Below are 25,946 nucleotides of genomic sequence, written 5' to 3'. Positions count from 1 at the left end.
CCAACAGCGTCTCTGGAGGGCCGGGAGCCGCCGGAGCCAGCACAGGGCTCGCTGCAGAGGGAAAACATTCCTGGGCTACTCAGCAGTGACCGCAGCGAGCGCCGGGGGCCTTTTCACAGACTTCACGTGTCCTTCACACTGTTTCCTCAGCTCACCCCGAAATGCCACCGAGCAGGGTGCACAGAGTCACGGCGAGACGGTGCCCCGAGCAGTGTCGACATCCTCCACCCCAGCTCTCCGCAGGAGGACGCCCCGCTCACTCTCTCCTCAGGACTGAGAGTCCACACTTCACCTCACCTTGGCCGACATGTAGGTCCCCGCAGCCCAGCCCACGAGAGTCTCATGACCCGAGCTGGAAACAATGCCGCTTCTCCCCGCCCGAGACTGCTTGATGCTCATCCCTGCTTGTGAAAAGGTGAGCAGCTCATCCTGGCCTGCTCTCGGGATGTGTTTTCTGTCTCTCAGGATGTTCCACATAATCTTCCACACATCCAAGTTTTTACAGATTTGTTTCATGAATCTACACATATTTATTATTAGTATTCTTCAAAATGATATCACAAGTCAGATTAATTTATAACTAAGAATTTGGTAAGGTAACTCCAGCTCAATTATTTGGCTTTCCAAAATACTCATTTAATGAATATTTAATATTTATTTATTTATTTATGCACACAAAAACAGGGGTATAGACGGTAGATGCCGGGGTTGAGAGGATTCACCAGAGAGAGAGCAGGGAACAGAGCAGGCCGACTGACAAAATACACTGCTGAGGGGCGCAGCAGGCCAGTCAGGAGAGGTCTGAGGCACATGTCAGTCAGCTCCCTGGACGGCTGGGGATCCAACTCATGCACAGTGGCTGGCAGTAGTTTGAGAGCACTGTGTTTAACCCCTGGGCCACCCGGGAGGCCCCTTACCTTTAGTTTGAGATCAGAAGTGTGACTCCTTCCTTTCTCCCCGCTTTTAATCAGGAAAGCTTTGGTTATTTGGGGTCTGTTGTGTTTCCATATGAACCTCAGTAATCTTTGTTCTATTCCTCTGAAGAATGCCATTGGGATATTTATTGGGGTTGCAGTGAATCTAGAAGGGGCTTTGGGTTGGATGGCCCTTTGGACAATGTTGATTCTTCCAACACATAAGCTGGGTCTCTCTTTCCATTTCTCTACTCTTTCTATCATTTTTTTCCCCACAATGTTTGATAGTTTTCCTTGTAAATGTCTTTCCCCTCCTCTGTTAAATTTATTCCCCGTTAATTTTTTTGCGTGTGCAATTGTAGGTGGAATGGCTTTGTTAATTTCCTCTTCCAGTTCATTATTTGTACTTAGGAAGACATATGTTTTTCAATGCAGAGTTTGGTGGAACTACATACACTCACTCTGTCATGTAACTCTTATTTCTGAAACCAGGGTGTCCCAAAGGCTTACATACATCCCCAAAACAGACCTGTGTTCTTTCTGCTCATTGCTTAAACCTTTGCACTCCGCTGTCCCCTCTCAGGGGACATTGCAATTTATTAGTGATTATGGGGAATTGAGGTTATTTCAATGCAACCTTTTCAGACATGCATGTTTCCCTGAAGTTTTATCTTGAAATGGCACAAGAAATTAAATCAAAATATCATAAAATTACTAAGATATATAGAAGAAATGTCAGCGGGTTTTGTGTCGGACGAGAACGTGAGATGCATGCTCACGACGGTCCGAGCACTTCGCAACGCCACTTGAAAAGAGCTATAAGGGGAGTTTGTAGAAGAAAGGTCGGTTTTCGAACACAGCGCATACTGTATAGTGAGATATATAATTACAAATAAACAAGTCTACATCTGGAGGAAAACATTTTCAAAGTTGAGCCCATTTTGGTTCGAAGCTTTGAGCAGTGCACATAGATCTAACGAGGAGAAAATCGGAAAAGTGATTCTTTTCTTAGTGAATAAATTGTTTGGTGAAAGCTATTTTGGTAAATATCATCTTGTCAGTTAGTAATAACAATTAGAAATTTTAAACCCATGCATTTATTCATATTTTTTATTAGAACAACGGCAAAGCGTCCAACCACGAATGAGTCTCATAACATAAGTAGTAGTAAAGATGAGCTCCACTAATCAGCCTGCAATGCATATTGGGGAGTGTTACAAAACTTATCATACTGTACAAAATTATAAACAATAAAATATTGTTTTTTTTGCAAATATACATTCCTCGATGTCACCCAATTCATGTATGTCCAATATCATTATAATACGTTACTTGGTTCCAAAATTACACTAAATAATATGAGGGTCTGTAAATGCACGTTTCTGCTGCAAAGTAGCGTCGAGTAGCTGGTAGCCAATGTCCAGAATGGTTCAGAGTGCAAAGGGTTAAAAGTCAAACTATTCTTTGTCTTCTAGCCTGGCTACATTACCAAGACCAACATGTTCTTCACAAGCAGTTCTGCTTCTCCAGAGAAAGAGAACCTCGCAGTCCAAGACCGGCCATCCACCTCGGTATGTTATGGGTACACTCCCTTTCATCCAGGGGATGAACTTAGGGCTGGGGGCGACCAAGGGAGATGGCACAGACCTGCAAGTAGCACACACCTCTTGTCCCCATATCCGAAGGATAAGCGCCCCACACAAGAATGGACCCATAGCCTCTCTGCTCCATAGGCCTCAGACCGTGAAGCTGTCCACAGCCACTGCAGCAAGAGCTCCATCCCCAGCCAGGGAGCTGACCCACAGGGCGCAGCACCTCTCCTGTCTCCCCGCGGCTCCCCTCAGCAGTGGATTTCAATGGATCTGCCTGTTCTGCTCCCCACTCGTCTCTGGGGAGTGCTCCCCCGCCCTAGTCCACTCCCTGCCCCTGGAACTCAGGGCTCCTGTAGTGTCCTCACCGCTGGAGCGTGGACAGTGTCTCTGGGTTGTGCTGATCGTGTGTGTCCTGACCCCGGGATGTGGCTGAGCTGGGCAAGGTCCCCACGGAGCACGGTGGAGGCCTCTCCTGGGCCTCCGCCGACAGCATCACCACCCACCTGAGCCGCCCACCCATCCACAGAGGCCTCACCTGCCACACCCCTGGACGCCCCAACACAACTGTAGGGGGACGTGACATGAGTCCCCTGAACCCCTCACCTTCAGAGCAGAGAGTGACCCTTGCTGCAACAGCCCACATGAGTCACGTCACAGCAAAGACACTTCCAGGGAACGTGGCACTAGCAGAGGAGCATTGTCTTAGCAAACCCTGCAGGCCTCTTTGGACCAGGTCTGAGGTGAAGGCTGAGGGGCCCGATGCCATCTTTAATGGGCGCTCAAGGACACCTGGGAGCCTGCAGCATCGTGGAAAGCGGCCTGCGGCCTAGGGGTGAAAACCTCAGCGACCGCCCATGGCGCGTTGAGGAATATGGCCCATGGCCCCAACACTACAGGTGGAGTTTGAAGGGACCAATGTACCTCCCTCTGAATCAGGGAGGATGCTCTCAGGGGACAGACACCCCATCAGTCACCGATCTGGAAACACAGGACGGGGGCTCTGGCCGTAGAGATGTTCCTGACTGAGGAAGCTGCGTAGAGGGCACGGACAGGGAGGAGTGGGCACCCAAGTCCCAAATCCATGACCAGAGAAACAATCCCCGATGGATGGGCCCCGAGCCCAGCCCTTCGGAGAGAATGCCGCAGAGCCGACACAGGGCACGACTGCAAATCCACAGACCAAGGCTCGGCGTGGACGCACAGGCAAGTAACGGGGGCAAACTCAGCGGGCCTCGGAGCATCAGGAGATGACTCAGGCCAAGCCCCTCAGCAAGAGACACACCGCAGAGACCCCCACGACCAGCACCCGCTTCCTGACCGCCACAGCCATGGGAGCCCCTGCTTATTGGCCCCAGCGGCCACCCCTCGGGATGGTTCTGCTCAGGGAGCTTTCTTGTCCTTACTCCTGTGAGTAAATGTCTGGCTCTTCTGGAACTCTGGGCTCCACTTGGAAATACTTTCGCACCAAAGACAAGAAATGAGGAAGAGCACACCCGAGGCCTCAGACTCCGGGCCTGCTGCTCAAACTCTCCGCTCGGCATCACCACGGCGCCAAAGAAACACACCAAAAGGTGCCCGGGGCCCCTGAGGGGGGAGTGGTAGCGAGAGTTACATCAAGGACTTCCTCGGCCACCATCTTCCACACCGACCACTCACCCCAAGGTATGAACTGACTCAGACAAAGACCACATTCAGGACACGGCCAGCAATGGCAGAAGGAATTATGTTCTGAACAAAGAGTGAAGGGTGCTCGCTTCGGCAGCACATATACTAAAATTGAACAAAGAGTGAAGGAAAAAGACCTGGATTACATCATCACCTCAAGGAGGAATACAGGGAAACAAAGAAAGTGTCAGAGGAAAAAGACAAAACTAGCAGGCAGATGTCAGAGCTGAGACACCAGCAGGGGATGTGGCAGAAGAGGGGCCAGGAAGGGAGGTGGAGCACCAGGGCCTGGGGTGACGGGTCACAGGGGCGGTGCGGACAGGACATTTGCAAGAATTATACAGAAGGGGAGCAATCCAATATTGCACAAAGATGAACAACAATTTAATAAAAAAAAAATTAAGGCAAGAATCCTTTTTTTTTTTTTTTTTAATTTCAGGGGCCTCTGTTGGTGCAGGGGTGAAGTCTCAGCACTATGAAGCTGTTCTCAGTACTGCAGACACGAGTTCGATCCCTGGCCAGGGAGGTGACCCACGGGCACAGTAGACCTCTCCTGTGTCCCCACTGCCCCCCTCAGCAGTTGATTTCAGTAGATCCGCCTGTTGTGCACCCCACTCTCTCTGTGGAGAATCCTCTCACCCCCTCATACCTCCGGCTTGCACCCCAGATCTTGTATGCAGAATTAATCTTCCAACAAAATTCCCTTATTTTGTAGAACTGGGGTGTAGACCAGAGGTTCGGGGGTGAGAGGATTCATCAGATACTGAGTGTGGTGACAAACAGGCAGAACCACTGAAATACCTGGCTAACGGGAGCAGCGGGTGACACAGGAGAGGCCTGCTGCGGCCATATGTGGGGCGGCTCCCTAGCTAGGGCTGAACCCCTGGCGAGAGCAGGCAATAGCACTGAGACTTAACCCCGAGGCCACCAGGGAGGTCCCGAAAAACCTTCATCATGAAAGGTAGGTAAAGACACCTGCAGCCCTCAACCTATAGCCGAGAGCACACAGTTCAACATATCCTTCTAGAGGACATTTTGGTGATGAGCAATTCCAGCATCGGGGGTCACCACAGAGACTTAGAGTACTGGACAGAACGTGACGACTAAGTTAGAAAACCCAGAGAGATCACCTACCCACACAACATGCAGTGTGCCATGTAGACAGACAGCTGCTGTGGACAGGCATAGCATCACTCAGGAACTTAAGAGGATACTAGAAGCAACAGCACAGGAACAGCGACATCATCACTGCATGAACTTGGGAGAACAGAGTGAACCAGGTAACTCCACGCAATTAAGATTGAAACTGTATGTCAGTTCCCATTGCTCTCAGCTGCATGATGTGGTTTGAGCTCCTAAGTTTGAATACTTTTTAAAAGATTTTTATTTATTCAAGCATACAAGAACCAGGGTACAGGCCAGATGTGTGGGAGGGTGAGAGGATGCACCAGAGACAGAGCGGGGAACAGAACAGGCAGACTGACCGAAATACACTGCTGAAATACATGCAACGGGCCAGAAAGGAGAGTTCTGCCACTCCATGGGGCTGCTCCTGGCCGGCCAGGGAATCAAACTCCCACCGCAAAGGCCACGGACAGCGTCACAGCGCTGTGCTCAACCACCTGCACCACCAGGGGAGGCCTGCCTGTCCACTCTTGACATTCATAGCATTTCCCTCCAGTGTGGAGTTTGTCATGCCTAGTGAGGGCTGACTTCCTGAAAAGTTTTCCCACTCTTCACAATCATAGGGATTTTGTCCAGTGACATCTCTGATGTCCAGTGAGAGCATGCTTACTGGAAAAAGTTTTCCCATGCTCTTGACACTCATAAGGCTTCTCTCCACTGTGACTTCTCTGATGTTTACTGAGGGATGATTTCTGGCGGAAAGCCTTCCCACATTCTTGACACTCATAGGATTTCCCTCCACTATGAATTCTCTGATGTCTAATGAGGTGTGGCTTACTAGAAAAAGCTTTCCCACACACTTCACAATCATAGGGTTTCTCTCCAGTGTGACTTCTCTGATGTCTAACGAGGTTTGACTTACAGGAAAAAGCTTTCCCACACCCTTCACAATCATAGGGTTTCTCTCCAGTGTGAATTCTCTGATGCTCACTGAGGTAACACTTACTGGAAAAAGCTTTCCCACACCCTTCACATTCATAGGGTTTCTCTCCAGTGTGACTTCTCTGATGGAGACTGAGGGATGACTTCCTAGAAAAAGCTTTCCCACACTCTTCACAATAATAGGGTTTCTCTCCAGTGTGACATCTCTGATGTTGACTGAGGGATGATTTCCATTGGAAAGTCTTACTACACTCTTGACATTCATAAGGCTTCTCTCCACTGTGAATTCTCTGATGCTCACTGAGGTAATACTTACTGGAAAAAGCTTTCCCACACCCTTCCCATTCATAGAGTTTCTCTCCAGTGTGAATTCTCTGATGTCTAATAAGGTGTGCCTTATGAGAAAAAGCTTTCCCACACCCTTCACAATCATAGGGTTTCTCTCCAGGGTGAATTCTCTGATGGAGACTGAGGGATGATTTCTGGCGGAAAGCCTTCCCACGTTCTTGACACTCATAGGATTTCTCTCCACTATGAATTCTCTGATGTCTAATGAGGTGTGGCTTACTAGAAATAGCTTTCCCACACACTTCACAAACAAAGGGTTTTCTCCAGTGTGACTTCTCTGATGTCTAATGAGGTTTGACTTACAGGAAAAAGCTTTCCCACACCCTTCACAATCATAGGGTTTCTCTCCAGTGTGAATTCTCTGATGCTCACTGAGGTAACACTTACTGGAAAAAGCTTTCCCACACCCTTCACATTCATAGGGTTTCTCTCCAGTGTGACTTCTCTGATGGAGACTGAGGGATGACTTCCTAGAAAAAGCTTTCCCACACTCTTCACAATAATAGGGTTTCTCTCCAGTGTGACATCTCTGATGTTGACTGAGGGATGATTTCCATTGGAAAGTCTTACTACACTCTTGACATTCATAAGGCTTCTCTCCACTGTGAATTCTCTGATGCTCACTGAGGTAATACTTACTGGAAAAAGCTTTCCCACACCCTTCCCATTCATAGAGTTTCTCTCCAGTGTGAATTCTCTGATGTCTAATAAGGTGTGCCTTATGAGAAAAAGCTTTCCCACACCCTTCACAATCATAGGGTTTCTCTCCAGGGTGAATTCTCTGATGGAGACTGAGGGATGATTTCTGGCGGAAAGCCTTCCCATGTTCTTGACACTCATAGGATGTCTCTCCACTATGAATTCTCTGATGTCTAATGAGGTGTGGCTTACTAGAAATAGCTTTCCCACACACTTCACAAACAAAGGGTTTTCTCCAGTGTGACTTCTCTGATGTCTAATGAGGTTTGACTTACAGGAAAAAGCTTTCCCACACCCTTCACAATCATAGGGTTTCTCTCCAATGTGAATTCTCTGATGCTCACTGAGGTAACACTTACTGGAAAAAGCTTTCCCACACCCTTCACATTCATAGGGTTTCTCTCCAGTGTGACTTCTCCGATGGAGACTGAGGGATGACTTCCTAGAAAAAGCTTTCCCACACTCTTCACAATAATAGGGTTTCTCTCCAGTGTGACATCTCTGATGTTGACTGAGGGATGATTTCCATTGGAAAGTCTTACTACACTCTTGACATTCATAAGGCTTCTCTCCACTGTGAATTCTCTGATGCTCACTGAGGTAATACTTACTGGAAAAAGCTTTCCCACACCCTTCCCATTCATAGAGTTTCTCTCCAGTGTGAATTCTCTGATGTCTAATAAGGTGTGCCTTATGAGAAAAAGCTTTCCCACACCCTTCACAATCATAGGGTTTCTCTCCAGGGTGAATTCTCTGATGTTTACTGAGGGATGATTTCCAGAGGAAAGTCTTCCTACACTCTTGACATTCGTAAGGCTTCTCTCCAGTGTGAATTCTCTGATGATCAGTAAGGTGAGACTTCCTGGAAAAAGCTTTCCCACACCCTTCACAATCATAGGGTTTCTCTCCAGGGTGAATTCTCTGATGTTTACTGAGGGATGATTTCCAGAGGAAAGTCTTCCTACACTGTTGACATTCGTAAGGCTTCTCTCCAGTGTGAATTCTCTGATGCTCAGTAAGGTGAGACTTCCTGGAAAAAGCTTTCCCACACCCTTCACATTCATAGCATTTCTCTCCAGTGTGAGTCCTCTCATGTAGAACAAGAACTGACTTAAGGGAGAAGACTTTCCTGCACGCCTCACATTCAAAGGGTTTCTCCCTTGTATGAGTTCTCTGATGGACACTAAAAGCAGGTTTCCGCCTGAAAGTTTTCTTACACACCTGACACGGGTAGCGCTTCACTCCCGTTTGAGTCTGTGGATGTAAAGTGAGGTCAGTCTTCCATGAGTAAGTTTTCACATAATTGTTAGAGCCAAACATCTTCACTGCAGTGAGATTTCTCTGGTATCCCCTCTGTAAGGAAATCTCAGCGGTGCCCCCACACTCATCAGGTTGATTGTCTGCTTGTGTTTTTTGATGTTCAGTCAGAACAGAGGTTTTAGAGGCCGCTTCACCATATCTCTTATATCCCAAATTATTCTTTCCTAACTGGGTACTCTCATGAGGATAGGTGTGAAATGTGTTTCTGAGACTGGCCCCACTTTCACAACATTTCTGCTGCTCATGTTCAACATACCTAGGAGGATTCAAATGCACTGGAGTCATCTCTGCAGCTCCGCCTTTTCATTACAACTGCAGGGAGTCTGTCCTCCTTGGGTTCTGTTTCGGACAACGAAAGGTACCTCATCACGGGTGTCCCTGCACTCATTGCATTTACGGACAATCCCTTCCAGAAGGGCTCCTCTAGGTGTAAATACTGTTTCTTTACTCACGACTTTTCCTTGTTCATGAAATTCAAAAGGCTGTTGAAAGTTCTGAATCACCTGGTGACTAAGGTGCTCAGGATACTTGATGGGTTCCCTCTTTCTACTAAAGACCTCCTCATTCTCTCCAGCATGCCCTTCATGAGGCTCACCAGGGATCATCATGGTCCTATGTATAGTAAAGTTCTCAGGCATCATTGCTGAATTGTTTACATTTTTGATACTATGGTTCAAACAATGAATTGAGTGCAAATTGCTTTTTTCCATTAAGTCAGTTCTCTCATTGGATGGTATTTTGCTGCTGGTGGTAAGAACTTGCCACACATGACTGCCCTGATTTGCAGGGCTGTCCTGAGTCAGGTGATCCACAGTATGGACATCTAAAGTGAGATAAAAATGACCATGTCTCTAAAAAAGTAAGCATTTTGAGTGAACACTACTAAGCGGCACAAAAGTTCCTATATTACAACATAATTTACAGGTATTGATTTTCTGATTCATGCTTTTTGCCCGTAGTAAATGATGGGGAGAATAGATTTTTTGGTATTTTTTACTTTAGCATAGGAGATCCTGGGTATAGGCCAGAGGTGCAGGAGTGGGGGTGCTGTAGGGGAGCGTGCTGTGGGGGAGTGTGTTGACCAGAACAGGCGGACTGACTGAAATACACTGTTGAGGGGAGCAGCAGGTGAGACAGGAGAGATTTGCTGTGCCAAAGTCGGTGAACTCCTTCACTGTGGATCAAACTCAGGCCATAATAGTGAGAGCTAAGAGACTTAATCCCTAGGCCTCCAGGGAGGCCCCAATTAACAGATTTTCTAATGCCAAACCAGGATAACAAAGCAGTAAATCTAATTTCACAATGGTTTTATAAAATCATAAATATTTGGTAAATATAGTCTTTTAACTAGAGTTGTCGATTTCAACCAGAAGCATTTCACCCAACATAGATCCTACACACCTTCTTTCTTAGACTGACCCTGTGCAGCTCTTGAGGGTACTTTCTGAATAACCAAGCCCTGCAGAGGCCATGGCTTTCCCAGAAACCTATGGACTGAGAGACCCAGTCATTGCCCAGGCACTTTAAGCAAGAGGCCTGCTGAGACACAAGGACTCTGCTTCTCCATTTCCTTAGTTCTTCTTTCGACTCCGGCCCGGGCCACGGTCACCTGCAGAGGTTCTCAGAGGCATGTGCTTCCCTCCACGGAAGAGACCAGTCAGTTCATATTTAAATATCATATCACATAAGGCTCAGAATCCTAATACATGCAGCAAACTCCATCTCATCATTGTGTCCCACGTTCCTGCTAAGCAATAGGAAAAAAGTTCTGCATCCATCCTGTGCTATCAGCGTTAAAGTCTTTTCCAACATCCTTCTGAGAGCAACACCCTGGTGTTCTCAACGCATTCCCTGAAACCTGTGTTTCTGCTTTGTTCATAGCAGCTGCAGTTTCTATGTGGTGTGTGACTCTCAGCTACATCACACTGTCGTCGATTCCTTTACTTTCCTCCCAACAATTCCCACGAGAAGGTGGAATTGCACAGGTCACACTGCTCCCCAAGGTATGAGCCCCCAACCTGAAACTCTTGGTGCCATGGCTTTAGAAACCACCACCTCAGGTTCCCCATCCCATGTCACAGAACATCCCTTCCAATGCTAAACAATTCTGGGTCCTCCTCAGCCTCACAATTACTATGAGGGCGGTCAAAAGGCTTGCCCCTGAAACACTACTCATGTTCTAAATAACTCTCCAGTCAACACCTCTCTATCCCTTTTGAGTTAGTCACCTGCTCAGTGACATCTCCAATAGCAATACATAGCCTCTATCCCAGACTGCAGAGGGAACTATAGATATGACATGTCAGTGCAACCCATTCACCTCACCTGAGCTCTGAAAGAAAAGAATTAATCTCTATAACGATGCGTATGGAGAACACACAAAAACAACATCCTCCACTTTGTTTCACTCATGCTGGACAAACATCCTCTGTGGCTTTACCTCTCTATTAATAAATGTATTTATTACATATTCTTTCCTCACAGAGTGTATAACTTCAGAATGTAAAGATCATTTCTGTGAGTACTGTTGCTCTCCCCTCTCAGAAAATTTACCACTGGCTAAACTTCCCATAAATATACGAAAAGAATAAAACAATTCCTCAACAGGAACCTAAAGAAAACTGTCTATGAGAATACACTAAGAGAGAGAATAGAGATATGTGATTATTGCAGAATCATCCCCATGTATCAGGGACTGCATACTGGTTTAAGAACATAGACAACCTTCATTAAAAGAGCAGGACGAAATTCACAAGAGAGTAATATTTGGAAACTGAATAAAGAATCATTTTGATATATGCAGACACACCTTCCAAGGTTGGACACTGGAAAAGCACCTCAGTGTGGCCAATATCACTGGCCACACTCCCAGCCTCCTCTCAGTCTCCCGGACTGGCAAGCACTGACTGACCTGACAGGTCCTGGTTTGGGGGATCATCCACAGACCACGGCTGTAATCCCTGCTCCGACCTGATGCTCTCCTCAGGATTGGTAACACAGTGCCCTGTGATGAAAAACAGTGTTGGTCTTCGATCAAGTTCAACTTCAGTCTTTGAAAACTAACAAACGCAGTGTGAAGAGCTGTGCAAAACAGGCCAATCTGAATCTTTCCAAACAAAAACCGAAACACGCACAATGTACACTGCCTGCCATGTTCAACCTCACCAACATTCAGTTTCATAAGCAAGTGCACACTTATCAGTGCAGAAGACAGCATTGCACTAGAGTGTTACACTGGAGCTTCCTCACCTAGGGACACCAGGTGATTGCAGGTCTCCGGCATCACATCCCAATACGGGGTCCTCTGAGCTTCACTCAGGTATCACCACTCCTGCCACGTGAAGTTCACAGCCACATCTTCAAAATGACACCGTCTCTTCTGAGGGAACATTTCTCATCTCAGGGCCGCCAGCCTGGGTCAGACAGAGCAAGTGCAAACACATCTTATTTTGTGGGTCTTCGGTCCTGTATAGAATTCGCAGTTGAAAGAGCCTCGCCTCTACATTCACCCCTTTGGTCCTACAAGTAGAACTATAGCTTACCTTATGTATTTGGAAGTGTCTATGATTCTAAAAATAAAAGGATGAATAAAATTGGCTCCTTGAGGAGCTGATAGCCTGGCTGGCAGGTGTAACAGACATACACCCGGAATCATGTGCTAAAGGAGCTTCATAACAAATGAAAAGCATGTGCAACTTTGTGCCAATATTTTACTCCTGTGACCTCAAAGCCTGGTATCTCCAACTCACAGTAAACAAAAACTGAACCCGAAACCAGGATGTTCAAGCAATGAGGTGGGAAAAAGCAAAGGTAAGAGATGTTCAACTACAAGCAAGTATAAACCAGAGATGCACTATGGGGGGGTGGAGGGATTAGGGTTAAAATAAGGGGGGTGGGATGTATGGGGACTATAACCAAGATGAAAATGCATAACTCTGCAGAAATAAAAAAATGATGTAAAATACATATAAAGTAAAATTTTAAGAAAAGATGTTCAACTGACAAAGTCATAAGAAGACAGAACAGGTCATCACTTCTGAAATGGAAGGACAAAGGGGAGGAGAACTTGGTAATAACTTGGTGGCTGAGGTACGAGGAATGTTTTCCTAATATGCTGTCCACATGACAGGCTGGTAGACACTGGAATTCCACATGCAACTGGACATGTGTCTGATAGATCAGGAATCTAAGCTGAAAACAGAAATTTAGGAATCAGGGCCTCCCTGGTGGCAAAACAGTTTAAGTCTCAGCACTATGAAGCTATCGGCAGCTGCTGCAGCACGAATTTGATCCCCGACCAGGGAGCTATCCACAAGGTGCACCAGGTATCTCCTGTCTCCCCACTGCTCCCCTCAGCAGTGTATTTCAGTCAGTCTGCCTGTTCTGTTCCCCGCTCTGTCTCTGGTGAATCCTCTCACCCCCTGCACCTGTGGCCTACACCCGAGCGTTTATCTGCATACATAAAATAAATATTAAAGAAAAGAAATAATTTGGGAATCTCCAGGATATTATTGATAGTTTTCATCACCGTAGGGGAGAACACGGTGACCAGAACAAAAGTATCGAAAGAAGAGGAAAAACAACTAGAAGAGACAAATATTTCTTTTGGAGAAAGAAAAAAATAGATCATAGCAATGAAAGAGTTTTGGAAAATAAGATACTCGGTATAAGAAAAAAAACATCTTAAGAAATCCGTAAATTTATTCCATCATTTCCTTTCCTGTGTAGTAAATCCTGTGCACCTCCACATACATATAGAATAGGAACACATTAAAATAAATTTCCATTTGTATTAGCTGAAAAAGGATTCAGAGGATTTTTCCTCAACACAAAACAAGTCCTTGACAGCCACAGGCGATATCAACATTCCCTGTGAGAGAAGGACTAACAAAGATGCTCAGAGTCCCCTATTCACAATGGGTTTGGGTAACACTACATAACAACAACAACAACAAAAAGACAACATACATAAAAATGGTCATAACTAGTTATAATTCATTCTTGGAAAACTAATGAAAGCCAAAGTAAAGCGACTCTGGAAAGGAACACCCAGTGAGCAGAATATAACACACACCCGTGTTCACACACACAAGAGCTCCTGTATGCTGCCAGTGAAATGACAAAACAGTAAGCAATGCATGTAGCGGAACCAAGGGCAGAGACTCACCAGAATAAAGAAACCCGGAGGGTTAAACAATGAATTAAACAAATGCAAAGACACAACAGCATCCAGGACACTATGAGCCTGCTGCACTGACAGCAACTCTTGCAAGGTAACCCAGCACATCCCAGTTCTAGGAAAACAAAAATGCATTTATTTACAGGCTCATTGATTAAAACACTAATACGAGAAATAAAACAACAGCAGAGAGATGGTGGATGGCTCATTTCTGCGCACAGAAACTCATGCGACCTCCCAGCAGGAGTGGGCTCAGGATGCCATAAAAGGACCATATGACGAAATGGGACAATACAATCCCCTCGCGCTTTCGACCCTGTTCAAAATGGAAATGTGCAGCCATGAGTAAAGGACTGGAATACACAGCTCTGCAAATCACATACCCAAGCGTGTCCTAACACATGAACGTTCTCAATATGATCAGTCACGAAGGAAAAATGAATCAGAAGTACAAGAGATGAGATTTTATGTCCGCTGGGATCACAATGATTTAAAAAGAAAGAAAAGTACAAGTACTGGCAAAAATTGGGACCTGGCTCCCTTGCGCACTGTTGGGGCAAACATAAATGATGCAGTCAGGAGGGAAGACAGGAAGGTGATTCTTGGGAAAAGGGAACTCAGAATGACAGGAGGACCCACCCCCACCCCGGGGTGTTCACCAATAGGAGGGACAGCAGGAACGGGCAGAGACGTTTGCTCACCTACTGTCACTGCACCACCAGTAATTACAGCCCAAAGCAAAATCAACCCAAGCCCCAGGTGATGGATTAATGGATAAATAAGACTGGAAAATACACATAAGATATTATTAATGAGCCTCACAATGGAACTAAACAATGACACACACTACAATATGAATGCACTCCTGTACGATACCTATGAAATGACAAAACAGTTAACAATGCAATAAAATAAGAGATTCACCAAGAAAACAAGGTGTAATAAGACTCCATTCATACAGGTCTGAGTTGTCAAACTCTTGAAAATAGAAAGTAAATGGTGGACACAGGGGCTGAGGGACAGAGCAGTTGGGAGCGAGAGTTTAATGAGTACAGTATTTTATTACAGGGAAATGAAAAAATCTGGAAGGTGGTGATGGCTGTATAACAAGGTCAGATACTAAAAGCCAAAGAACACCACATGCAATAACAGCGAAAGGAGACTTTTTATTTTACATTTAAATAAAGGGTCAGGGGCTTTCCTGGTGGCTCAAAGGTAAAGACACTACCTATGGAGCTGTACAGCATCCACAGCAGCACGAGTTCAATCCCCAGCCAGACAGCTACCCACATGGCATGGCAGACCTCTCCTGGCTCGCCCCCTGCTCCTCTCAGCAGTGTATTTCAATAGATTTGCCTGTTCTGCTCCCCACTCTGTCTCTGGAGAATCCCCCCCCTCCCACACCTCTGGCCCATACCTCAGTTTTTGTATGCATAAGTAAGTTCATCTTTTAAAATATGAATGAATGAATGAATGAAGGGAGGGCCACGTTTTCTAGTAAAAGGAGAAAAAGAAGCAACAGTCATGCTGGGCAGAAGAGCAGCCACTGCTGCTCCCCACAGTGCAAAGGTTTATAAAATGAAACACTTGCATGGTCACAGGTGACAGAAGAGCTGGTAAAATTGGGTTGCAAAATATATTCATTCTATCAATATTCTATAAACATCTATCAAAATTAAAAAAAATCTACCTTAACCGTAACTTCAGCAAGAATCATACGTATGACAAATGCAAACACACCTACTATACTCCAGACACGATGACAGAAACCTGAAGCTCTTTATTAAAAAGTACATTGAGCATCACTGACATAAACTCCCAACAACCAAAGGTCAAATGATGAACATCTGCGCTACCTGGTTTTACTCAGCGTGTGTCTGTGTCATGACCCTTGTTCAAACGTGTCCCACTGACCCCTGAGTACTTTCTCCCCATGAGCTCTGAGGTGTCACCACACCCTGGCCAGTCGGAGGCAGAAAAGGGAGCAACCTCATCACTGAGAAAACGCATCCATCAGGTTTGGCCAAGAACGAGAACTGTAATGTGAAAGAAAGTGAACACACACACTCACACGCACGCACGCATGCACGCACGCACAGCGGTGCTGTTGCAAGCAACCATTAAGTTATCAGGTAATACTGAAGAGCAACTTGCATTGGGTGAGACTAAACTCTGGAACAGAGAAATCCCTTTCTGGTGGCGGGAGACCTGGGCTGAGAAGGATCTAATTCCACAAGGGAGGGCACAACACATGATTCGGTTTGCATGTTGCATGAGCAGCAGGTGCCATCGGGACGGCTACAGGCGCAGTAAGGTGGGAGCCGAGCCTGTGGTACTAGGCCTGGGCAGGAGGCCCACACGCAAGTGTAACTGGCAGAAATGGCAAAACACAGTTGACTGACTCACTCAGGAGAAGTGCAGACTGAAGACGGGAGACCAGATCGGAACACAGGGACTAGCTACATTCAGGAGCACAAGATACTCAAGCATTCAGGGACACAGAAAAGAAATCATCAGAGAGACCATGACAGAAGCAAACACAAAGAAATTTGTATCTTCCAAAACACTGAAGACGGAGGAAAACTCACCAACACATACCACGAGGTCAACATTGCCCTGATCCCCCCAAAAAAAGGACAGCATAAAAGGGAAAAATAGACCAACACCACCAAAGAACAGAGAAGCGAAAATCCTCAACAAATTCCAACCGAGTTAATACAGCAACATGGAGTCTCCCTGGTGTAGCAAGGGGTTAAGGCAAAGCACTATGAAGCTATCCACAGCCCCTGCAGCATGAGTTCGATCCCCAGTCAGGGAACTCACCTACACGGCACACCTGACCTCTCCTGTCTCCTTGCTGTTCCCCTTAGTAGTGTATTTCACCAGATCTGCCTGTTTTGTTCCCCACTCTGTCTCTGGTCAGTCCTCTCACCCACCACATGTCTGGCCTGTACCCCAGCTCTTATATAGATAAATAAATCAATCTATAAAATTCCAAATGGATTAAATATTTGGTGATGTACTTGACAGAAAATATAGGGACACACTAAGGACAGTTGCCCCAAAGTGCACTAGGGAACACAACCCCAACACCCAGGGAAACAAAAGCAAAAAGCAACAAGTGGGACACCACTAAACCTAAAAGCTTTCATACCTTAAAAGAATCCAGCCCAAAAACTGAAAGGCAGTCTACAGAACAGAAAAAGAACCTGCATACCACACATGTGACAAGGGGTTCATTCCAAATTTTATAACATCCCAAACAATGCGAGAAACCAACTGATGACTCAATTAAAAATGGACAAAGGGGGGCCTCCCTGGTGACACAAGGGGTTGGGACGCAGCCTATGAAGCTCTCCACAGCCTCTGCAGCGCGAGTTCGATCCCTGGCCGGCAGGGAGCAACACGCATGGCACAGCAGACCTCTCCTTATTCCCCACTGCTCCCCTCAGCTGTGTGTTTCAGTAAGTCTGCCTGTTCTGCTCCCCACTCTGTCTCTGGCAAATCCTCTCACCCTCTGCACCTCTCGCCTGTACCCCAGTTCTTGTATGCATAAATGAATAAATCTTAATTAAAAAAATGGACAAAGGATGGGCCTCCCCGGTGGCGCAGCGGTTGAGCGCTGGGTTGCGAAGCTGCTCGCGGCCTCTGCGGCGCCGGTTCGATCCCCGGCTGCTCCCCGGCCACCAGAGGAGGGTCCCGCATGGCGCACAGACCTCTCCTGCCGCCCACTGCTCCCCTCAGCAGTGTACTTCGGTCCTTCTGCCTGCTCTGCTCCCCGCTCTGGCTCTGGTGAATTCTCTCACCCTCCCGCGCTTCTGACTGTACCCAGTGCATGTATAAACAAAACAAACAAACAAATAAATAAATAAATAAAACATGCCTCTATTAAAAAAAAATCTATAAAAAAAAAATGGACAAAGGAACTACATACACTCTTCTCTAGAGAGGGAATTCTGACATCCTACGGACAATAGGAATGTTCACCTTAACTTATTTTAAGAGAAATGTAAATTAAAAGCACACTTAGATGCCACCTCACCCCTTGAGAAGGTCCAAATGAAAACGAATGGATTTATACAAAACGGGGGGTGAGGGGTGAGAATTTTATGGGGACTACAACGAAGATGTAAATGATTACACTGCAAAAATGAAAATGATGTAAAAATATGTAAAATAGTATTTAAAAAAGTGAAACACTAAAAAAAAAAACAAAAAAAAAACAAATATGGAATGAACAACGCTGGAGAGGGCACAGAGAAATGGGAGCTCTCACCCACGGCTGGTGGCCATGACAGTCGGAACAGACCCTGTGGATGAGGGTGCAGAGGTTTCTTAAGGAAATAAAAACAGAAATTCCATATCATCTGCAATACTTCTACACATTATCCTCACGGGAAAACTCAAACACAAAAAGATTTATCCCATCCGTGATCAGAGCAGCTGTGTTTCCATCTGCCCAGTCATGGCCCAATCTACATCCCTTTGGCAGAGGCAGGGCAGGAAGGGTGGAGCACACGCAGGGGAGCACTGCAGGGCTCTGATGAAGGAGCAAAGGACCACACTGAGGATTAAATGGGTGGGCAAGGAGGTTATTTTTTTTTTCTTTTTTAAAAAGATTTATTTATATATTTATGCATACAGGAGCTGGGGTACAGGCCAGAGGTGCAGGGGAGGAAAGTGAGGGGATTCACCAGAGACAGAGCAGGGAACAGAACAGGCAGATAGACGGAAATACACTGCCGAGGGACGCAGCAGGCCAGTCGGGTCTGCTGCGCCATGTGGGTAGCTCTCTGGCTGGCCCGGGGATGGAACTTGTGCTGCAGAGACTACAGACAGCCCCATCGGTTGCATCTCAACCCCTTGTGCCACCAGGGAGGCCCTGGGAGGTGCTACTCTTGAGTGAAATAAGCCAAAAAGTAAAGACACATATGAGATGGCTTCACTTCTCTGTGGAAAATAAATACCCAAAAAACATTTACAGCCAAAATACTTGAATAAAACTTAAACAGGGTCATCTGAAGGTAAATATGACCACCAGAGGGAACAGGGGAATGGGTGGAGAAGTTAGGGAGGGAGGCAGACGGGGGACGGGCCAGAGTGGTTTGGTAGAGGCGAACAAGGGGTAGGGAAAGACACATTAGTATTGTAGGAAAAAACTGGCAACTATTTCAGCAGAATGCTTTTAGTGCTACACATGTCAATGACAGATCGAGGAGGGAAAATAAGTAAAATAAGAAGAAAAAAGTATAAGAAGCTTTAAAACAATTAAAAAAAAAGAAATTTCCCAAAGGTCACACACGGTGTTCTCAAACATGGCAGGAACTTTTGGAGAGTGTAACTGGACTGGAGAGCAACTTAGGGTGTAGTGAGTGTCACTAGAAATGCATTCAGACCACACCAAGGAGAAATGTGCAGGAACAGTGGAAACAACGGCCAGAAAAAAGGACTCTGAAGAGTCTACTGGGCACCTTCGGTTTGCAGGCCACCTGAGAGAAAGGCAGGGGCAGGTGTGTAAGGATCCCCCATTGCACTCAACGGCACACATGCCAAGACTGATGCCTGCATGAAAGTCTCCGCAAGTTGTGTAGGACATAGTATATGATTTTAGCTACTGCACAGAAACCTTAAAAATTCAGTTGGGGCCTCCTGGGGGGCCCAAGGGGTTGAGCGTTGGGTTGTGAAGCTGCCCGCAGCCTCTGCAGCGCCAGTTCGATCGCCAGCGAGGGTCCCACATGGCGCGCAGACCTCTCCTGCCACCCGCTGCTCCCCTCAGCAGTGTACTTCGGTCCTTCTGCCTGCTCTGCTCCCTGCTCTGGCTGTGGTGAATTCTCTCACCGTCCCGTGCTTCTGACTGTACCCAGTGCTTGTATAAAAAAAAACAATCTTGAAAAAAAGGATCAGTTGTCCTTTTTAAAAGACATGTGGCTGGGCCTCCCCGGAGGCGCAGCGGTTGAGCGCTGGGTTGCAAAGCTGCGCGCAGCCTCTGCAGCGCCGGTTCGATCCCCGGCTGCTCCCCAGCCACCGGAGGAGGGTCCCACATGGCGCGCAGACCTCTCCTGCTGCCCGCTGCTCCCCTCAGCAGTGTACTTCGGTCCTTCTGCCTGCTCTACTCCCCGCTCTGGCTCTGGTGAATTTTCTCACCCTCCCGCACTTCTGACTGTACCCAGTGCATGTATAAACAAAACAAACAAACAAACAAATAAATAAAACATGCCTCTATAAAAAAAATAAATAAATGACATGTGGCTCCTTCACCCCCATTCTGCACTCAGGTCCTCAGGCCCCATCCTCCCCCTCCTCCCTCACCCCGCACCTGACCAGTGTAGAGCTGGGAAGTGTTTCTCTCCAGCGGGGTGAGAGCCACAGTCCACACCTTCAGCATCATCAACCATGACCCAGGTACAGACTCTGACTCTGCACTGCGTGAGCACCAGGACAGAGCCCCATCTTCACACATGCTGGACATGTGAAGTGCCTGGATCTACGCCACACCTTTCTCTGGTGAGGAATGTGTCCCTGGAGAAAACTATGTTTCTAATTTACGTGTCCGTTGACGTACTCCCATAAAGTCAATGCACCACAAGCTAAAGCAAACACAGCACTCACCAGAGATTGATCCATTGTCGCTGCTCTCACAGAGGCATGAGGGCTCTGGAGGCGGCGCTGGGAGGGGAGATGGGGTCCAGCACAGAGGACGGAGTCAGCTGCACGGGGTCCTGGAGTTTCCTGTCCAGAGCCCGCCACACGCTGCCTGGAGACACCAGAGAGTCACTGAGGTGCCGGCCGTGTGACACTTCCAGCAGGGGCAGGAGAGGCCCCGCGAGTCCATTAGTGGCAGAACTTGGGTTTAGGGTTCACCATAACTTAACAAAACGTGACACTGCCCACTGACTGATCAACAGTCACGCCAAGAACAACCGTCTCAAAGCTGATGAGTCACTTCAGAGTGTGGACACGATTTCCAACGAGACGACGCCCCGAACGCACTGTTCTGCCAGGACACCCCGCAGTGGCTCCGCGCCTCCTCTCCGTGGACACCTGGACAGTGACTTGGTCCCCCGGGTGCGCACTTCCAGGCAGGAGGCCTGAATGCAGCAGCCAGCAGGACGCCGCCTGGCGGCGGGAACGCAAAGCGCACCTGGAAATTCAGACAATAAGCCTCTGACGCCCCAGGAACTCCCCCCAAACTCCCCCAGCCCTGCAAACCCAGTTTCCTGCCAACCTCCCCGCCCCCACAGGGGCCGCCTCCCCCTGGCAACCGCGAGACATCACCCACCCACCTTGGGTCCGTGAATCCCGCCCCGGGCGCAATACCCGCCCAGAAACGCAGCCTGGCTCTCCCCTCCCTCACCGCCCGACTTTCGGGGGGCCCAGAGAAGTCAGCGCGCATGCGCACCGGCAGACCCGCGCTTCCCCAGTGCCCCCGCCTTGGGGACCCCGTCCCCCCTTCCCGGGAATACCCCGGGCAGCGTCCGGGGACAGGGCCAGATGGCCGCGCCGGGAAAACCCCGGAAAGGCCGGGACGTTCTCCCAAACCGCCCTGCCCCGCCCCCACGCGCGCTCTGGCGGGAATCGGCTCCAAAGCGCACGACTCCACGCGGCCGGGGCACCCTCTCGCCAGCGCCCCCCGCTCCCCAACCCCCCCGGCGCCGCCGCTCACCCAACAAACCCGCGCTCACCTCGGGGCGCCCCAGCGCTCAAATGGATGGGGGCGGGGCCGCGCCTGCGCAGATCGCGGAAGCCCCGCCCAGAAACCTCCGCGGGAACCACAGGGACTGGAAACTACATCTCCCATAACCCCTTGCGCAGCCATTGGGCCGTCGTCCGGGTGGGGTTGCGGCCTGGAAGTGGGAGGAGTGGAGGTTGAGGAGAACCGGCAGGTGGGCGAGGCCCATGAAAACTGCAGGGCCCATAATGGGTTCAGGGCTCTGAGGGAAGAGAGGTCAACGGGGCCGACATGGGGCTCAAGCCGTTAAGCACCACACTGACTGTCAAGTTATCCGCCCCCTCCACAGCAGGGAGCCTCCCACAGGGCATGGCAGACCTCTCCCTTCTTGCCCACTGCTCCCCTCAGTAGTTTATTTCAGTCAGTTGGCCTGTTCTATGCCCCACTCTGTCTCTGGTGAATCCTCCCCATCTCTCTCTCTCTCTCTCTCTCACACACACACACACACACACACACACACACACACACACACACACACCCCTTTGGCCTGCACCCCAGCTCTTGATGAATGAATTTTAAAAATATACACAAGAAGGTCACATATAGTCTAAATAAGACATTCAGATGCCGAGACACATTTAATCAAAATCAACATTGAGCTATTCAAGAAGCATCTTGACCTTCTGATACCTGGATCACAGAGTCGGTGTTCAACATAAAGATGCTTTGCTTAGCTAATGTGAATGGACAAGAATTCTACACTGTTATGAAAAGCTCACCTGCTCTTTCATCACATGTTTGTGAAGATTTCTTTTGGCAACAACATCCAATAATATTCATGGCTCCATTACTACCATGAAGAAAAATGAGGATATTAATAAACTGTTAGTGTATTCCCTGAAGGAGAAAATGATGAAATGATTTGAACTTCAGCACGTTTCCGTGTCTAAGTTTTATGCCCACAATGAAGTCCATGACTCTGGGTGATTTAGATCAATCTTTTCAGTCAGCCACAAACAGCATATCCATTTAGATTTTCTTCATCCATGATACATGACACCATCATAAATGTACCCAAGCAATTAAGATGTAAAGAAACTCATCAACTGGAGAGGGTACCTTAGATGTTTGACACACGAAAGTCAAATACATGACTCCACCTACATCCCTTAGATGTTTGACACATGAAAGTTAAATACATGACTCCACCTACATACCAGGAGAAAGCCATAGAGTGAAGTGATTTAGGGCTGAATTATATTTATCAGGTCTCTTCACAATATCTCAAGTATGGTTGATAAAAAAAGGACAGAGAAAATAACTATACAGGGCCCCAAACCATCGTCTTGAACTCTTATTTATTTTTTTAAAGATTGATTTTATTTATTTATGCATACAAGAACAGAGGGGTAGGCCAGCAGTATACGGGGTGAGAGGATTCCCCAAAGACAGAGTGCAGAGCAGAACAAGCAGATTGACTGAAACACACTGCTGAGGGGAGCAGCAGATAAGTCAGGAGAGGTCTGCTGTTTCATGTGGTCAGCTCCCTGGCCAGGAACCAAACGATAGCTTCATAGTGCTGTGACTTAACCCTCTGCACCACCAGGAAGGCCCTCAGACTTTTCAGTTATGCTAATATTTAGTGTTTTAATGTCGGCTTATGCTCCATAACAATTTTCTGACTTAAGGAATGTAAAGTGTTTCTCACATCCTACTGTATTGCAATATCTTAATATGAATCTAAATTGCATTATAAATTACTTAATCATATTTTCACTTCTTTCAAGTTTCCAGTATGAAAATCTGGTGCCTTCAAAATTCATATTTGGACAAACCACTCATCACTTTCCATTTACAGTTTCTCTTGGTTTGCACTCTCTGATGTTTATGATGATCTGACTTCTGGTTAATCACTTTGACACTTCTGGTTAAACTTCTGGACTTCTGGTTAAAGACACCAAAGTTGGGACCTCACTGGTGGCACAAGGGGTTAAGACACAACCTATGTAGCTATATGCAGCCACTGCGTACGAGTTGGATTCCAGGTCAGGGAGCTACCCACATGGTGCAGCAGACCCCTCCTGTCTCGTCTGCTGCTCCCCTCAGCAGTGTATTTCAGTCAATCCGCCTGTTCTGTTCCCCACCCTGCCTCTGATGAATCCTCTCACACACCCCCCACCTCTGGCAGATACCCCAGTTCTTGTATGCATAATAAAATAAATCTTGAAAAAAAGAGGCTAAAGTAAAAAAAAAAATTGACTTCACAATTTTAACATTTCTCTCTGATGTGAATTCTCTAATGTAGAGTAACACTTGACTTGCAGTGAAAGGCTTTGCCACCTTCTTCACATTTGTAAAGTTTCTCCCCAGTATGAATTCTGTGATGTTGACTTAAATGTGATGAATGGTAGAAGGCTTTGCCTACATTCTTCACATCTGGAAGGTTTCTCCCCTGTATGAATTCTATGTTGTCGAGTAAGACATGAATTATTGTTAAAGGCTTTGCCACATACTTCACAATTGTAAGGTTTCCCCTCAGTATGAATTCTGTGATGCTAAGATAGTTAAAGGCTGACAGTTGGTTAAAGGCTTTCCCACATTCCTAACATCTGTAAGGTTTCTCCCCAGTATGAACTCTCCAATGTCGGGAAAGGTGACACAGCACAGGAAGGTGTTACCATAATCAGGACGCGTGTAGGCTTTTCTCCAGCATGAATCCTTAGATGGTTAGTCAGCTGTGGATGCCAATACAAGGATTTACCATGCTCTTCACACTTGTGAAGTTTCTCTCTGTGATGTTCAGTAAGTCTTGGGCACCATTTGTTAGCTTTGCCATATCCTTTACAATTGTAGAGTTTCTCATGAAGTATATGATGCTGGAAAAGTATTGAGGACTTTTCAATAGGATCCTGTGTAGATTTTTCATCTTCCTTTCTAATTCTCTGATGTTGAGAATGACATGACTGAAAGTTTAAATCTATCCCACATTGACAGTGTTTTGAATAATCATTTGCATTATGGACCAGGGGACTTCCCATATGTTCCAACATTCTTCTCAGAGATTGTCTCCTGTTAAAAATGTCACATGGATCTTTGCTAACAGAAACATATTTATCTCTACCTGCAACAGACATAAAATGGAGTTTTACCCAGCATGGTTTACATGCAGAATCCCTTTGTACAGGAGGAATTGTGTTATGGATAATTGTCCCATATTGGGAATCTTCATTGCAACAACTGTTGTGCCCTTCACTTGTCTCTTGACATGTCTGGTCTATCAATAATTGTAAATTCTCAAAGGTACCAATTCCATCTCCTCCCGGGTTCACATTTAGCAAAAAATCTTCTGTGCCTGACTGTGGCATGGAGACATGGTTGTCTTGAGAAGACAGGGCAGGAAGACAACAAGGAAAAACTACCCCACACACAGCACTCAAGACAAAATACTTTAAACATTTAAGACATAAAATTAATACCATATAAAGACCCCTGACATGATGTTTGGATAGGTAACATTAGCACTAAACAGCAACACACATGTTTATGAATAGGTAACGTCCTTAGGGAAAGGTAAATACATAGCAAATACTGATATAACCCTATAGTAAAAATATTGTTTCTGCTTCAGAATTTGGAAATATGGCACACACAAAAAAATTCATAGATTCATGTTATAGAATACAAATATCATGAGATATAATTTGTGATGTCAGTAGGGGTAGAAATGTTAAAGAGTGGAGTTTTGGTATGCAGCTGAATTTACATGGTTTTCACTTTAGAAAAGACTGTCATAACTATTCAACATGCTATAGAATGCCCATGAGAAAAAAAGATACCGTAAAATACATGGAAAAGAAATGAAAACAGAGACTGATGTTATGTGTACATAGGTTGGATGACAATGCTTTACAATGTCTGTAAATAATATTACAAACCAATATACTTCCATTAACATCAAAATGTGTGAAAGTGGAGGGACATCACCAACAAGAAAGGAGAGAGGAATTAAAGCATATAAGAAAAGGTCAAAAAATATACAGTAATGCAGGAGGTTGTAAATGGGGTATAAAATGGCTGAGAATACTGCATCTGCAGTGGGGCAGCAGTTGAGTGCTGGGACACGAAGCTGCCCACAGCCTCTGCAGCGCTGGTTAGATCTCTGGCCACCAGCGAGGGTCCCACATGTTGCGCAGACCTCTCATGCCGCCCACTGCTCCCCTCAGCAGTGTACTTTGTCAGTCTGCTTGTTCTGTTCTCCGCTCTGGTTCTGGTGAATTCTCTCACCTCCCCCCCCCCCCGTGCTTCGGACTGCACCCCGTGCTTGCATAAATAATAAATAAATCTTACAAAAATTAAAAAAATAAATGACTGAGAATAGAGGAACCATTCTCTAATAAAGTTAACGCCTCCCTTTCAGTAATAATTTGGTGTAAATAAAAGTCCACAATACAATGGCAAATGTGTCTGAATGAATTAAAAATAACACCAATTCA

This window comes from Talpa europaea, assembly GCF_964194135.1.
Source record: "Talpa europaea genome assembly, chromosome: 8".
In the NCBI taxonomy this organism is placed as follows: Eukaryota; Metazoa; Chordata; class Mammalia; order Eulipotyphla; family Talpidae; genus Talpa; species Talpa europaea.
This window is presented reverse-complemented; position numbering follows the sequence as displayed.